The sequence below is a fragment of the Melanotaenia boesemani genome, chromosome 24, assembly GCF_017639745.1.
Source record: "Melanotaenia boesemani isolate fMelBoe1 chromosome 24, fMelBoe1.pri, whole genome shotgun sequence".
Lineage (NCBI taxonomy): Eukaryota > Metazoa > Chordata > Actinopteri > Atheriniformes > Melanotaeniidae > Melanotaenia > Melanotaenia boesemani.
In genome coordinates, this window is record NC_055705.1 from 13,382,185 (window position 1) to 13,400,061 (window position 17,877).

The window sequence follows — 17,877 nt, forward strand, 5'->3', positions numbered from 1 at the left end:
GCTAAACCAGTCAGAGCTGCTAATTTTGTTCTGTTACATTAACTAGTTGACTTTGTTTGACATTCGCTGGTGGTGCTATCTGTATTTGGTTCACAACCGACAGATCTAATCGAGTCTGTTTCAGAATATCCCCAGCTATGGCAACATTTTAAAAACACCCACATCTCTTCCCACCTTTAAAATCTGATCCTCTGCTTCTGCTTGCCTCGCTCCCCTACTGAGGGGTCCTGTTCGCCCAGCATGAAGGAGCAGCTCCAGACAGATCCGATGGTAAGGAGGTGTGAATAACTGAAATATCCTGTCACCACAAGGGCCACCGGTGATGAAGACAGATCACCTACTGTACTGTACAAGCACCAACATGAGCTTCCCTGCATAATCCAAAATATGCAATCCACACATGTAAACAACACTCCAACCTCAAGCAGAAAATAAGCTGCCAAACCTAGTCTTTTCCATCAAGTAGTGTCATGAAAACACAAAATAGCATCACTCTTCTGGAGCCAATCAGTCTTCCGGGATTTGATACACAAATACAACTTAAAATGGAAAATGGCTGCAGCTTTTATAGGTAAAAATGTCATTTTCTACTAAATTCTAAATCAGGGGTGGTCAACTTTGGTCTTCGAGAGCCACAATCCTGCAGGTTTTCCATGTTTCCCTGCTCCAACACACCTGACTTAAACTAATGAGTCATTGTGCAGATCTTTATAGGCTGTTGGATCCATCTCATTTGAGTCAGGTGTGTTGGAGCAGGGACACTTGGAAAACCTGCAGGATTGTGGCTCTCGAAGACTGACGTTGGCCACCCCTGTTCTAAAACAAAATAATGCAGCTGTAGATTTTAAGTTGGTCCATTCTTCTTCTCTATTTGTTTGATTCTGGTTTTAGCATTTTTGAGTATATATTCATATAGTTCACTTTTTGTTATCTTCTTTTAATCAGAACATAAGTATTTCAATATCAAACCAGGTGTTATGTCCATTTTCAGTATGAAAGACAGTTGTTTCATGACCTTTTTGTTTTACTCTGATCAACCAGCAGATGGCACCACATTTTTATTTTTAAGAAATGACACTTTGAAGTTTTTAGTGTTGACCATGCTAACTACCATCTGTAATAATGTCCACATATAGTTTTGATTTTTTTTTTCTTTGTTTGTTTGTTTGTTTGTTTTTTGTTGTTTTTTTTTGCATAGGTTATCTGGGGTAGTGATGGAGTATCTGGAAACACAACAGTTTTCACTGTCAAATATCTTTCAGAAAAGGGTGGCTGGAGTCAAAGGAGTTCATCAGCTGGTCAGCAAGCTTTCACTTTGAAGAAATTGCATCTGTGCTCACATTAGCCTGTCTCACATCCCAGTATATAAATGATAACATCTAAGATGTGTATATTTCCATTGTAGCTGTTCAGTCCTAGCACCTAGCAAACCAAAGTTTGAAGCCAACATTTACACGTAGAGTTATGGAACATTCAGCTCAGGAGGCATATGAGGACAGAAAAAAAGACAGGTACAGTTAGTATTGGCATGCCTGCATTCATTCATGCATGCATTCCCAGTCTGTCCATCCATCTGTGTAGTGACTGAGGATTTACAGTAGAGGATTACAGGGTCACAGCATTCATCAGCTGATGTACAGGCTGTCACTTTAGTGCACACATAACGCCACTGATTGAAAGATTTACTCAGCTGTGCACGGCGTGTTTCATGTATCAGTATCAGTCAAGTTAGCATTGATTCATGTGTCTGCTCAAAGACTTAAGAGAAGAGTAATTTTGGTATATGACATTTGCTATAGAGCGAATATTGCAAATTAAATCATGTTTTAATCCCTGCTGATCTCTGTAGGTGGTGACGTTATCAGTTGCTTTACATTCACATGTCCATGAACCCAGCTCCAATACTTTTCTCGTCACTAAACACTAGCAGACCAAATGACACTCCCTTCAACCTCAGCTGTTCTCTGTGCAAATGCTAGCATGCTAAAGTGCTAAATTAAGCCAATGAACATGGCACATACTTGCTTTGCAAAACATGAAGATTAGTATTGTCATTGTAAGCATATTGGAATATTGATGTTTGCATTTAGCACAAAGCACCACTGAGCCTTAACATGACCTCAAAGATGTGCTAAAATACTTGTGAACATGTTGTATAATGACTGTCATGAAATTATAAAGCTGTCTAATTATGTTTTATCAAGGGAAACTCAGTTTTTCACATGTTTTAAGTGACTAGTGCAACACATGAGGTGAAGTCACAGTTCAGCAAGTATAGTTATGGTATATATCTCATGCAATAAAAACATTTCTGACCTTTTTAAATGTGCTGTTAGTGACGTAGAGCTGCCTCTCTCCTCCACTTTATTCATGTGCCCGGGTTTAACTACAAATAATCATTACCAGAGCCAGTCCCTGAAGAAATGAAGGTCCTTTCAAAAAGGCCCACACATGTCAAATAAATATAGATTCAAGAGGAAAAAAAAGAAAAAAAAGCTTGAATTTTGCTCATTATCTCTCAGTTAATGGCTGTTGTGCCTAGTCATTTTTGCCTATAAAGCAAACTTTCTAACAGCCCACAAATCCCAAGCTAAAATTAGGGGTCATCCAATCCCCAGCACAGTAGAGGTGAGGAAAAGGCAGGACCTGATTCAGGAACTGTACTGTAGTCAGCTACATTTACCCTTTAGCATCCAAGGTTTGATTTTCCATGTGTTAAAGCTATTTTCCAGTCTGAATCGCAAAGTAGAGTGGAGCTTGTCCTTGAGATGTTGCACATTTATCCATCAGTATATTCCAAAAGTTTTAACATTAATAACTTTAATTTTATGAATGATGGCAAGCATGTATGTCTAGGAAAAATATTGTTTCTTGAAATTTTGCTTTGTCTCTTGTTAATATGCTAAAGTATGTTATTAACTTAGAATGAGCTACTTCTATTTGTTGGAGAGAAAATGAACATATAATAGCAGAGATATGCAGAGGAAAAGTGCAGAAAGCAATGACAAAGAAAATGGAGGCTTCAGAGGTTGTAGATGCTAAAGTTGTAAAGGTACACAATGAGCATCATATTCATCATGTAATGCAAGAACCAGCAAGGAAGTATGAATGGATTTCATTTAGAAGCAAAAACATGAAATGTTAAAGCAATTTTAAGATAGGCAAAGACAAAAAAGGAATATTAAATTCAACATAGCCTGAATCAACAATGATGTTAGGCTTACTGCATGTTGCAAAACAAAGCTGGAGCATTCAGTGGAGAGTTGTATCTGTGTGATCATGGGTGTGTCTGAGAATTAGTAAAAAGTCAGGTAAGCAATTTATTTTTGCCTTCATTTGAAGTACTAATGGATTAAAAATTAATTGGATCTCTCAATACCAAGAACATTGACTATTTACTCAAAATTTATGGATTTATATCATATTATTCTTAACAGTGACATTACAAACGCATTACATATTAGGTAGTGTGTACTGGGGACAGAAATCTCCTGAAATAACTTCAGACAGGAAGCCAGTCTTTGTGGATACAACCTTTGTATTTAACCTCTACAATGTACTTAAAAGCTACACTTTCCTTCAGTTAGTCTCTACAGGTCTCCTTCATTATCAGTTGCCCAGCAACCTTTAATAAACTATGCTACTGGTCATACTTTATACTGTTTTGCAAGCCGTTTGTCCATGTTGTAGCTAATGAACAGCCTCTGTGAAATCATGCCCCTGACGGCCTTAAAAGAAGCTAACCAGTAATAAATGTTGTCTTGAAAAATCAGAGTTGTTGCATGTTGAGGGTCCTGAATCTTAACTGGCTCATTGTGATTGGGGATCAGGATCCTATTCAGCAGAAGGTATGACTCAAGCGGAAGAGAGGTGATTTTAGTGATACTTGACTGATAGGTAATCCATTTATGGATCCCACTGTGATCTGTGACTTTTCTTAATATGGTGCCTCACAAGTGGATTTTTCTTAAAAGAAAAATCAATGAAAGACTTTAACATGAGTAGAACTTTAAAGTCAACCATTATACTCAAGTAAAAGTGAGAGAATGCCAACTCAAGCAGGCTACCTTGAACTATGCTTTTTTACTGTTGTTTTGGTACTAACATTAAATTCTCATCTGAGTATTTTATCTAATATTTTATTATATGGTAAGCTATCTTTTCAAGGAAAAGATGTGAGATGTAAAAGTCAGCGTTAACAAAACCTTGAGTGCTCAACCATATTTTTTTACTTCTGGTAGTAGTTTATTTTGCTTTTTATTTCCTATTTTTTTTCCTCGTCCTGAATGTAGTATTGTATTTGAGTATTTCCTTTATTGTAACGTTGCTCTGTCTTATAACTTCTATTGGACGGACCGATACATCAAAATATTGCCACTCCTAGATTTTAATGTAGAAATGTAATATAAGTTAAAAAAATCAATGTTGATGATGTGAAACCAGCTGATGATGCAAACAATGACCCAAAAAATGACTAATTTATATTAAATTCATAAAGATTAAAGTTAGAAGCCTCTTCTTAAAAATAAGAAGTATAGCTTTAGATTTTTTTTTCAATTCAAAAAATAAGTTTGTACAGATTTTTTATTATTATTTAAAGGTCCCATATTATGCAAAATTCACTTTTTAATGGTTTTGGAACAGTCATACTGGTCCCCCCGCATGTGTAGGAGACCCGTAAGTGTGAAACTCTTTCAGGCGCTCTCTCTCCCCCCTGCTCCACCTCTAGGGAAGTAAGCGCTGAAATGAGCTTGTTTGAAAGCGTGTACGTTATGACGTCATAAGGGACAATAACCACTCCCCACAGAGCGATGGACCCGTCTACCGGCTCTCAAAGCCCGCCCTCTAAAAATCACCTAGCGCCCAGTGTTTTTCCCTCTTCGGCAACCCTCGTTAGCGGACATGGCTAAGCGACAGAAGCACTGTTCTGTTTGTGGCTGCATAAATGAACACGAAAACATTTTTTTACTTCCATCCACTGAACCCACGAGGACTGAGTGGATTAATTTTATTTTTGGAGGAAATGTACCCGGAAAACTTCCAAAGGTTTTGCATGTCTGTGGCCAGCATTTCAAAGAGGACTGTTTCCACAACACGGGGGCATGGAAAGCAGGCTTCGCCAACCGTTTGAAGCTGAAGCCAGGTTCAATACCAACTGTCCGTGACACAGCTGGAGAGGTAAGAGCTGGCAGTTATTTTATCGTTTCGGCCTTATTAGTCTGATAGCTTGAAAATATATTAACCTGTCAATCACCTCATGACGGGCGATGCGATGGGCGGAGCCAACAGCTGAGCTGCTCCACCAGGGTTCCGCCCACCATAAACGGCACATTTCTGAAGCTGCTAAAAAGAGGGAGGTGAAGAGAAGCCGCTGCACTCAAACTGAGGGTCGATTTGTCCATACCATGGCGGAAATATTTCATTTAGATATTAATGAATGGTCTCAGATTGGGAATAAAGTGTATAATATGGGACCTTTAATTCATTCATTTTTTTATACTTTTCATTTACATTTTCTGTAGTCCAATTGTCTATAATTCAAGGAAATTCAGGGTCGCGGGAAAGCTTATGGCAGCGATAGCCTGGTGGTTACAGAGTCGGGCTTGGGTTTGGAGAACCTGGGTTCTTACCCTGAGCAGCAACTAAGGTAAACCGCTGTGGGCCTGTGAGCAAGGCCCTTAACCCCCATCTGCTCCCCAGGCGCTGTAATCTGGCAGCCCACTGCTTCTAGCAGCTAGGATGGGTTAAATGCAGAGAACAAAAATCAATAAAGTAGAATAAATAAAATAAAATAAAAAATAAAAGAAGTTAGTGCCTATCCCAGCAATTAGCAGGCAAGATGCAGCTGGTTTGGTTTGGTTTTTATTCATATCTATTATACTGAATTAAAGAATCTCAATTAATCTGCTGTAGGTGAAAAGTTGAACTGCATCCTACTTAATAAAATAATGTTCCAGAAAAATAATGCATTTTTTTTACTTCTTTCTCTTGCTTGGTTAATAAGTAGTGACTGTGCTACATGCAAGCAGCAAACTAATACTTAACAATGAGCTGAGTCATGCTTTCTTTAGAAAATAAATCTCTACTTTCAGCACTGTAGTCTGTCGCCCTTTTGGAACGTTATTTTGTACCATTTTAAAATGAGTCATCAATGCAGATAAAAAAACATTTAATTTATGTAACCTTATTCACATGGTTTGTATTTATGTTAGATTTAGTCCAGTAGATGTGTTAGTTAGTTTTAGTATTGTGCGATACACTGAGGTCTCTGTAAATCCCTGATTCAGAAGAGTAAGATGACTTTGCACTTTCAGAAAAAATGGCAAAGTCACAAATTCTGAAGCAGTATTGTGGATTTGGCTCCACTGCTCCGGTTATGAGTCATCTTAAAAGATTGGTATGGTGTACCCTCCATCACCCTACATGGAACTTATCCTATACAGACATTGCAGCTGATGAACACAATCCCATTTTTTTACAGAATGTTCCCATTTAGGTCTTTTCCCCAAACTAAAATGACTAAATGAATTGTCATAGGGAGTTACACAAGCATTCCTTAACTCTGTAACCACTGCCCTTTCCTCCTCTGTTCCTTTTTGTTCTTAGTGTCACTTCTATTTTATAGGAGGTAGTAGGGAAAATGTTAGTGGGTCATCAGAAAATAGCCTGATAATTGACCCTGTCATGCAGTGAATGCAAAAACCATGCAAAGTCCCAGAGCCACGTTAAGCCCCCTCATCTCAGCTGGGTTCATATCTATAGCAACAGCCAACACAGAGAGGGGCAACAATGGAGGCTTAAGCTCAAACCAAAGCACTCACAGCTGGCTTCCTTGCTGTGTTAATTTTTTTTTCTCCTGTGCATATTTAGGATCCTGGCTCCACCTGTGTCACTTTATCCAATCATGTTACATATGCCAAGTATTTCACAACCAAAGCTGAGTCCCCGGTGGGATACAGAACAGAAATAGCAACAATATGTGAACTGGTTCACTTTGACGTTGGTATGATGGAGAGTTCTATAAAGATGTTGGCATAGACTCACATAAAAACAATGGCATAGAGGGAGAAAGTAACCTGCATTAGCCATGTTTAGACAGTCAAATTAGAAGAAGCCGTCTAAATTGTTAAAGACAAAAAAAAAAGCAAATCAGAGTAAAAACAGATTTTGAAGAAGAAGAAAATCTATTTCCATTTCTTACAATGGATTTCCTGTTGTACGTTATGGTGTTTACTTTTAGTCTAATTCATTAAGCAGGACTATTATTTCTTACCCTCGTTTTCACTCCATGTCTCTGTATATTTGTAGCCTGGCCCTTTTTCTCTCTAAGTAACTATATAGCGTCCTCTTGACAGGTTATGGTCAGTCAAAGATCATGGTTTGGCTTATTTGATTGGTTACAGTTACAGATAACAACTCAGTGAATACCCTTTTATGTTTTTTTGCATTAGTAAAAACAACATATTTGTGTTGCCTGGTAATTTGTGGTATTTGCAGAACTGCTAATAACTGCTGTGGTCTTGATTGTGTTCGTGGTCCTAACGATTTCTGCTGCATCATGGAAAGGACAGGCCCTGTTAAAGAGCCTACAGTGGAATCTGACTATAGCAGGGCCTCATTGTATATTTAACACAGAACACAAAGTACTGTAGGGACTAAATAAAGTAGAGGTGATGACGCACCATTAAATCCCAGCAATGAAGCTGACTGACATCGAAAACACCAGGAAGTGAGGAGACAGTCAGGGTTACAGATCTAGTCAGAAGTTAAATACAGTGCTTATTAGATGTGTCTTGAAGTAGGCTTGATGATATTTATAGCATGTTATAGTGAATGAAAAGTTGTACCACTGTATGTTTGGCATCTTTAAGTATCATAGTAAACAGAAAATATAGTATCATTTTTCTTGAACAATAATATTCGAGATAAATGAGCTGAAAAGTAGCCAAATCATTATTTTATATATATATAAACAGTCATACAACAAGTGAATTTCTTTTATTATTCATGTTTCAGCATCTCCAAAGATTTAATTTGAGTTTTGTGTTGAAACATCAATGCGACCGGTTTTATTTGACAGGAGCAGATTGTCTAAATTTGCAAATATAAAACTCAGACCTTGCAAAAATAAAAATAATTTAAACTGTTTGTCTGAGCAAGTTATTGGTTTCGATTGAGTACGTTGGTGCATTTAAAGAAAAATGCTGAGTTTTGTGGTTTCCTTTTTGATTTCATCATGTTTCACACTTAAATTCAGAGCCTTCAGCAAACATCTCCTGCTGGTAGTTTTGAATGCGGCACAGGCAGTCATCTGTCAGTAATGCTCCATGGTGTACCGATGCAGCATTCCTCACTTTTACACATCCACTATGTCTGCTTCAGCAAATTTCACCGTAACCACATGGTCCAATGCACTATTGAAGATATGTATGTGAATTATTGATACACCTGGAGTGAAGTTTTCTGATGCGATGCACCTGCAACAAATGAAATACAGTAAGTAATGTAAAGCTAACTCAAGATTTCAAAATAGTGACCCTTTAACTCTGGAATAAAGATGACTAAGACACATTCCTTTTCTTCTTTCACTCCGTTTTTACAGCCATCTGTCATTGAGACTTTTAAGTTTGTCTGTCTTCACTCGGCTTCTGCGAAAGCACACTCCAACGGATCTTTCAGTGCCAACCCTCTGGACAAACTGATCTCAGCTTACCTATTTTGACTGAGCTTGACAGCAGAAAGCTGCAGGTCAAGCTGTGAGTAATAGAGAGGGCCTAATGGTGGACAACATCAGTCTTTCTCTCTTGGTATATATAGTGGCCTTTTCCCAGAGCTCTGAGCAGTTGGGTTCTGTGAGAGAAACTGGATCCCTACAGATGAAACAAGTTACAGCTCCTGCAGCCAAACCCCATGTGTTTCCCCTAACCCACGTGCTGCTTGGACTGGTCGACCCTCTTCAGCCTTTTAGTGCATTTATTCAGCTACAAAATGTGAAAGCATCACAATTCTGACCCTTTTTTTAACAAGTCCTGCAAATCTAAAAGTCAAATGTTGGAATTGTTGACTTGTGCCACAACACTCCATTGCTGTTTTTCCTTTGGGAACCATCGTTTCTGTGCAAAGACATCCAATTTTATTTTCCACCTGGACCAGAAGTCAATGCAGAAAGATGTCTCTGGCAACTTTAAGCATCCTGGATAAACAATGAACTGGTGCATTTCTATTTGATTATTGAAGTTGTTAGATTGAGGTTTTAAAGCAGCATATTTTTCTCAAACTATGAGGTTTTTTATCAAATCAAATGAAATTTTAGTACTTTTCATACAGTAGTAGCACAACATGCTTTACGTGCTAAAAACAACAAGGTTTGCATAATATAAAGAATATAAAACAATTAAAACTCATACTAACTCTTTCTATCATGCACACACATACACACACACACACACACACACACACACACACACACACACACACACACACAGCCAAAGCCCCCTTATATTTTTTCTAGTTTATTTCAATATTTAAATACAAAACATTTAATTAAGTTATTTATGCATTTAATAAACTTTTCTTAGAATTTCTTTAAGAGGATCCAAACATTACAGATGTTTTCTGCATCTGCGGCTAACTTTCTTTGTTGTTTTGTTAAGAAATTCTTCGGTTTTCCCATGACTGTTTTATGTTTGGTTGCTAGATGCCTGTTTAATACTGAAGGCTTTAATGCTTCAGTTAGCTCAATTACAAAATTCTACTGAATGAATTTTAGTGTTGTGCAATATTTTTGCCTATTAGGGGAGGTTTGGGACAAATTTTATCTTATTTTGTCTTTTGAAATACTTCATAACTCTCACCACAAGCTAGCGGCTAGCTGAGTCTTCCAATTACAGACACATTACCGCCACAAAGTGGTGGGAAGCCATATTGCAACTGAGCTTCTCATGGACAACAGTATTATTTCTTGCGTCTTCATTTGATAGGTTATGCGGTCCTGCAGCCTTCACAGCCCATGGGTACAAAACGGCCCTCCAAGTAGCACTGGAGGACCAAGCATGGGCCATGGCCCCATGGGTAATCAATATTCTAGAGGGTACAGAGGTGGGCGTGAGTCTAGAGCAGTGATTCCCAATCCTGGTCATCAAGACCCACTGATTCAACTTAAATGGATCTCTGACAAGCTTCGCACAAGTCTATTACCAAGCCATTAATTTGAGTCATATGTGTTGAGCAGAGAAACAAAAGTCTTCAGGACAGTGGGTCTTGAGGAGTGGAATTGGGGATCCCTGACCTGGAGAACCTGGGTTCAAGTCCTTGGTGTGCCAACAGAGGTGAACCCCTGTGAACCCCTGTGAGCCCCTGAGCAAGGCCCTGCTCCTCAGGTATCAGAACATAGCAGGCCAGTGCTCTCTAGTAAATCTAAAGATGAGTCAAATGTAGAGTCTAATTTCCCAATTGGTTCTCACCTGCTCTAAATTTGTTTAAGGCTACATGTTGGTAATTACCCTAACTTTGATTTTATCAAAGGAAACGATGTTTGTAGTGAGAAGCAGCTAATGAAGGCATACAACCAAGCATGCTTTTAACACGGGGTGTGCGAGGGGTTAATGGATTTTTGTAGTTGCATGATGGGGGTCCTCAGGGAAAATAGGTTGGGAACCACAAGTCAATACACTTATCTCTAACCAGAAAAAGAACTTGTTACTCTGGTAATAGAATGAAGTTGCTCTCACGGTTGAATAAGACACCAATGTCAAATGACACTGTTGTGTTTCTCTGTGATACCAATGAGTTCTGACAGTGGCATAACCTGATGCCTGAAATGAGACCTGATTGAGCAGGAATAATTCCACCTTAAAATCTTTTTATTACTTTATTTCTGTATTGTTGGAGTGAATTATTATTTCATCATTTCCTCAGTTTTTTCATACAGTAATATCCAAGCCAAGCTAATATCCAAGCTTAAATATTTCAATAAAACATGATACGCTTTGCTCACAGTTCACCTCTAGAACTGGTCTCACAGGAAGTTGTCTAAAGAATTTGAATGACCATAACTTGAACCTTGTTTCATTTCCATTCAGATCCAAAAGTGTAATGTCATCCTTTTTATTGATTCATATAAGGAAACACTTATTTCTCTTGGCGTCTCTCCAGCGCAGAGATAAAAATGTCCTGCTCAAGGACGCTTCAGCAGAACTTTGGTGACAACACATGTCAACAAGACAAAATGACACTTATGACCTATGACTTTTCACCAACATCTCATTTCTTGCATCTGTTTAAGTGTAAAAGAAAGTACACTTTCACATATCAGGACATAATAAAAAAAAAACAGCTGATCTTACCAGGTTTTTAAAATGTCTGTGAATAAAACATTAGCTAATTGACAACATGTGATAAATTATACTGTTATTATATATCTAACTAAAACAAATGCCACAAATCCATCCTTAGTACCTCCACTTCAATTAAAATGGTAACCAGTAATCAAATAAACTTGATTTAATTGACCATCAGAAAGTGAATTTTGACAGTTTACTGGTCTAAACTATTCAGGACTGTGTTAAAACAATGCCAGTGAGGAAAGAAAGACACCAGCACTGATTTTAGAGAAGCAATTTTTGCTGCCTATCAACCTGGGAAAGATGACAAGGTCATTTTCAAACTCTTTGACGCCGATCATAATTTATTGAGAAAGATTATTATATAAGCAGAAAACATTTAGGACAGCTGCCAATCTTCCCAAATTGAATGTTCTTGCAGATTCATCTTATACTAACTGTCAAGCATGGTGGTGGAGGGCTGATAATCTGGGCTTGTTTTGCAGCCACAGGACTTGGACACCTTGCAGTAACTGAGTAGTGGTGTAACAATACATCTATGCATCGAAACTGATAAACATCAATCACACGTTAACGAAGTAATCATTTATGAGAAGTGCAGGAACTGAATCATACAACAGGTCGATAATCCAAACACAGTAGCAAACCTGCAACAGAACGACAAAGAAAAAGAAAACTATCAAGGTGTTGCAATGATCCAAAGGCTTAGACCTCACCCTAACTTTAATGCTTGAATAAACAAAATGTCAATAAACTGAAGCAACATTGTGGGCTAAAATTCCTCCAAAACAACAATCTCACCCTGAAAACTTTTTTTTTTAAAGTCAGTGTTGTCAAAGTGGTTCTACAAACTCTTAAAACCCTGAGATGTACTTAGTTTTTAACACATCGCCTTTGCTTTTTGGTTTAGTCTTGTTAAATAAATAATGCCATAGCTGTAATAAAGTGTGTTGTTGCTCATCTGAAGATCTAATTTTAAACCCTGGTGAGATTTACTCATGTCCTGATGCATAAAACCTTAGATTTGAAAGCCGGTGTTTAATAATATGAGGTGAGAATGACATCTTCTTTATTTGTCATAAGCTTTCCCCTCACAGCACAGTCCTGCTTGGATTAGACTTTTCCACTTATTAGAAAAGCCTAGTTTTAACTTAAACCCAACAGAGCGGAAACAAAATTAAGGCCAAACCTAGCACATCTTTGATTTATGTTAAATAATCATCACTCATTGATCTTAGTGGGGTATAAACCAACAATCTCTTCTATTGATGAATCAAACACCGATAAACCCTCTGAGCAGGCCCGCTAATCCAAGCTACAGCTGGTAAAGCTCAAGGTGCCAGGAGGTTTGGCTTAATACGTGTGTAGTTTAATGACCCCTGTCCCACTACCCTCAAACTGTCAATCACCCCTGAAAGCGAAGCAGTTTGCAGTTTGCTGCAGAAAAAGCAGCATTGTTGTCGACTCATTTACACACTGAATATCCTTAGAGATTTTCTAAACACATTTTCAGCTCTGTATGTCTTAATTTGATTAATGCAATAACATATTTTCATCTTATAATGCTAATGTTTTTAACTGAACACATTGTTTACCTCCTTTCTAAGTAAACATTTAAAGAATGCTGAAATTAGAGGTAAAAAAAAAGATTATATATGCATTAGTTAAAAAATTCTTATTAAAAATTATAGGAATTCAACCATGCATTTCCCTTAAAATTTCCCACATCTTATAGTAAATTAATATGTTTCTAATTTAACTGCGCACACTTCTAATTTTTTTTTCTTTTTTTTTGTATTATTATTTATGTAACTATTTTATGGATTATTATTTATACTTCTTTGGTATTAGCCTCAGAGTTTTTGAAGTCACTCATGTTTTCTTAGCTTTTGAGTGAGCTAGATGGTCTGTTGAAATCTGAACTTTTTCCTTTGTGACTCTAATGAGTCTGTTAAAGGTTTTAGCTCAGCACTGCCTCTGTTCATTCCCACATCATGATGCTACCATCACCATGTTTGAGTATAGGGATGGTATTCTTGATGGATAGTGCCTGGTTTACTTTGCTAATACAGTTGTAGACTTTTGTAAAATATACTTCGAATGACTTTCTTCTTCAGATTGATTCTTGCAGTATTATGAGTAGTTATATATATGAAATAGTAGTATATATAGTAGTATATATTATATATTAGCAATAGGACCACAAACGTCACCAAAGCTCACCTTTGTGTGGTTTTCCATTAAGTAAATTAACGAAATTCTTCCTTTTTCTGTGTTGTCATAGAGCAGATTAGTGATAGAAAAAAGTTTCATTCAGTCTGCAACGTGAAATGTGGAAAAGACGCTTTGCAACATTCACCCTAAACTTCAGCTCACATGAACTTACAAACACTGTTCACTCTAAACTTGCAGATTACTGCTGTAGCTCCAGAAGGCTCGGTCTCGCTATCATATGTGGTTAAGTAGATTAACCTGTCACTCCTAGTCGTATGCAAATCCCTGAGCCTTTTAAAGCTGCATCTGGAAGGAGTGTACTGGGGTGTCCTTCTGTCAGCCACGATATTTATTCACAGGAGGGAGGTTTGTGGGAGCTGAGAAGGAATGTTTCAACACCTGTTGATTCATTTTATGTTTATTGTGGGCTGTTAAATGTGAGAGAAAATGGAGAAAAAAGACAACTATTTTCTAGAGTTCAGAGTGGTAAATCTGAGTTTGTAGCACTGTTGGTTTTTAATGCAACTATAAATGTCAGCCATGGGCCTTTCAGCATTCAGAACACATGAGCAACTGCAAAGCATAGTATTTGGTGATGGCCTCTGAGGGCTTTGTTAATCCCTTTATTATTAACATCTCTGTTATTGTGCTGACCACCACATACCGTCATATCATCAAACCAGAACAGGAGACCTACTCTGAGCATGTGTTAATCGCTTTGGCATTTTTAATGCAAAGCAGAAATTCATAATTAAACTTGGCCAAAGTGAAGAAGCTTTCTTGGCCTGACATTTGACTGTTGTCTATCGCTCCCACTACCCCAAGTGTGTTTCCAAACTGAGCCCCTGAGTGCAGGCCTGGTAACCTGACCTCCTCCCTCCCTCTGGTCATCCTCTGTGCACTCAGTTACTGTATGACTCTGTTGCGGGTTCTCATGGACACGTTGCCCTTTGGAAATTCCCTGACTGCAATCGATACGGCCCGCCGTGCAACACCGGTGTCCACGCAAGGTGGTATCACTGCACAGAAGCTGATGAATTATCACCATCAGCTTTGATGTGGTAGGCAAATTGACCATAGGGTGTGCTGCCACTGCCAGGGTAATATCATGTTTTGTACTCATAAGCAAATTCAGTGGAAAATGGTGGGTTATTTACCTCAAGACTGCAAAACAAAAGTATGACTTTGAGCTCAAATGTGGTGCTTCTTGCAAAAATACATAAAGTCCAAATGAGAGACAAAATTAGACCCTTATCAAAAAGTTCACAGCTTTTGTCGACTGGTCAAATGAATACAATCTAATTGGATCAAGTTAAGATCAGCAGGAATTCAGTGTGACCCCCTGAGACACTGGTCTCCTCCGGCCCTTAATCTCTATATCTGTCCAATTAGCAACAACCTTGTGCTAAAGCTGTCACAATGCAGATTACTACCCACTAAGTGACTGTTTGGAGAAGAAAATCCACTGAAGTTCAAAGCATCTGCACAGTTGTCTGTGTCTGTGCAGGAACACAGCCTAACAGAATAAAATTAGGAAAGTGAGTCAAGCCCAATTAAATAGAGTTTAAAATATGTACATGATGTACAGTGTTAATAGCTTGATTTTTTTTTATTTTTTTTTATCAAAAATTATTAGGAGAAATTGCATATCATACAGACCTCCACAGAGCAACACCCCTGCAGCCCCTTGCATTTGCATATATAACTCTAAAGGAAAGACATTGGGTTGATGCACACTACACACATCTCCAGACACACACGCTCACCACCCTTTTCCAGCCGAGCTCCTGTCTTACCTCTGACAACGACGCTGTAGCCCACTATGCTGCTGTGCCTCTGCAGTGGCTTCCTTCAGCCTGCCTGTTCAGATCAAGTGTTATCCTCAACGCAGCAACAGCGAGCGTCCCTTCTCTCTCCTCCGTCACGTCCTTGGCCAGCCTCTCCTACAATCCAGGTGGATGTGATGATGTGTCTCCTGATAGACTGAGAAAGCTGCTGCTGCTGCTGTGAGTGTGATGATGTCTGTGGCTGGTGACTGTGAAGACAGACTGTGTGTGTGTGTGTGTGCTTGTGAGGAGGAGGAGGAGGGGGAGCGGAGGGGGAGAGACAAGACCTGCCATGCAGATATCAGCCCTGTTGCGGTTAAATTTAAACCACCCTCCCCTCTGACACCTCTAGCTGTGGCTGCCCTTCCTTTGACGGTACCATATGGACCCTGACATAAGACTGAACACTTGGGAGTCTGTGATTATCCCTGGCGAGAGAACAAGCAAGGTGGATGATATCAGGGTGAAACAAGTAACATGTAGACAATTCATGCTGTTGCTGTTGTTATTAAACGTGGTGCAAAAACTTAAGCATCCGATTCATGTTATTACCTCTAGATGCAAAGTTTTAAATCTGCATCCAACTTGAATCACATTGAAGCTAATCCAGATTCAAGGTGCTGAAATCAAAGCAGCTACCTGATGTTGTAAACCAACTTATTTGATATACATCCGGCTCAGGTGACATTACATGGTGTAATTCATTAAATAATAATGCGCTTTCCCTTTAACAAAAGCCCTTTAAGTGATTTTTGGGAGAGGGTGGGGTTGCACCAAAAATAGGCACCTGATACTTCAAGTGTCAACTCCTTTGCTGCCTTTAAAAAACAAACCAGGTTCTTTCTGATGCAGTAGTTGAGTCCATGTCTTTGTTTCAGCCGACATCAGAGCTGTAATATAGAATCATGGCCACTGTTCAGCCCTCAATGGCATGCAGGGCAAGAAAAGATGTCAGAGCTGACTTTGTGGATGTGAGTGAATAATTCTGTCTTTATATATATATATATATATATATGTGTGTGTGTGTGTGTGTGTGTGTGTGTGTGTGTGTGTGTGTGTGTGTGTGTGTGTGTCATCCGTCCTTCAGCTGTCGCCGGTTCATCTCTTTGACATGCTGCTATAAATCAGCTTGCTAGCTCTGTTTTCTTTCACCTCTATTTACTCAGGTGTGATGTGTGCATATGCGTCATGGCAGCCTATTATGAGTTCTTCACTTTCTTACACACGTCTGGTGATCTGAGTTGCACAAAGAATAAAAATCACATTTTCTGCCCTCTGATTTCTTTTGTCCAGAAATAAAAAGAAAAAACTCTTTAATGCTCCCTCAGCCCACAATAAGATAATTCTGCAGCTCATGTCTCTATAACAGTTTACATCTAAGGCTTGTAGATTGAACTATACAGATACGAAGTTGTTCCATGAGACGAAAATATGTATAAAACTTTGAAAACACATTTTGTAAAGCCTGCAGTGGAAAGAAAGGAGGTGACTCAGCAGTTCTACGTTTTGATGCACAAACAAGGCCTTAGTGTTAAAAACAATAAAACATGTCATAAACTCAAATACTGGTGAATGTAGGGACTAATGGTACATCATTTTCAGACTTTTATTTTAAATATATTTAATTTCTTTAAAATGCAGCCCTTTCTGATTTACACGTGAGCCCACATGCAGCACAATATCATGCAAATGAAGATTTAAAGGTAAATTCAGACTTTTTGAGCATGCTTAATGTAACAGATAAACACATAATGGTTCACATTTTCTAAAACCAATATTTTTACAAGCGAGAAAGTAAAAAGAACCGATGAAAATGGAATATTTATCCTATTTTTGCTCAAAACCATGAACTGTTGGTCCAAGCAGGTGAAGCATGGCTGGTCAAACACATGTCAGTCATGTCTGCTTGTAACCAGGGGCTGGTTTTGTATAGTCAAAAATCTTTCAACCAGATTTTTAAAACTATTTATTTTATACATTGTAATGAAATGGTAAACTACCAGACATTCCCCTTGTTACCTATTAGCATGTAAAAACAGTGTTTGCACCACAGCTGAACAAACATGACAATAAAGTGACAAAAAGAAGTGCAGCTGGAGAAGGAATGAAAGGTTTTCTGGTATTTGTGTGCACCACCTGAAATGATGACCCCATAGGCATGCTTGATGATGCAACAATACCATACAAGAGTCAAATTTGTCTAAGTTTTGTCCCCCAAGGTGACAAAAGCTGAACCACATTTAGCTCATATCTTGCAGAAGATGTTCAAATGAGCCTCTTCTTTGGTCATCCAGACGTTTGGATCTTATCTTTGATGCATGTGTGACTCAATGCAACCACTGACTCATGAATCTGCAGCCATCCCTCAGAGCCCAATCAGATGGCTTTACTGATTCTTTTAAGAGGTGTATTTCCACTGGTACCGATGGAAGGTGGTTATGTACAAAGCCTCATGTGTATTCATTGCCCCTCACTTTGCAAACAAACAGCAGGTT

The 17,877-nt window shown here is 38.5% G+C and overlaps 1 protein-coding gene across 3 annotated transcripts in view; it reads right to left on the reverse strand.

The window, feature by feature from the left end:
• filip1l (filamin A interacting protein 1-like) overlaps positions 1-15,566 on the reverse strand; it is a 71,584-nt gene extending 56,018 nt beyond the window's left edge. Inside the window, exon 1 of one of the 3 annotated variants that reach the window (XM_041979158.1) lies at positions 15,353-15,566. The gene's annotated coding sequence lies outside the window, so the exon portion shown is untranslated. Of the gene's footprint in view, positions 1-3,547; positions 3,558-15,352 lie in introns of those variants that run through there. The other 2 variants (XM_041979159.1, XM_041979160.1) reach the window with 2 other exon arrangements.
• Between the last annotated feature and the right edge of the window lie 2,311 nt (positions 15,567-17,877).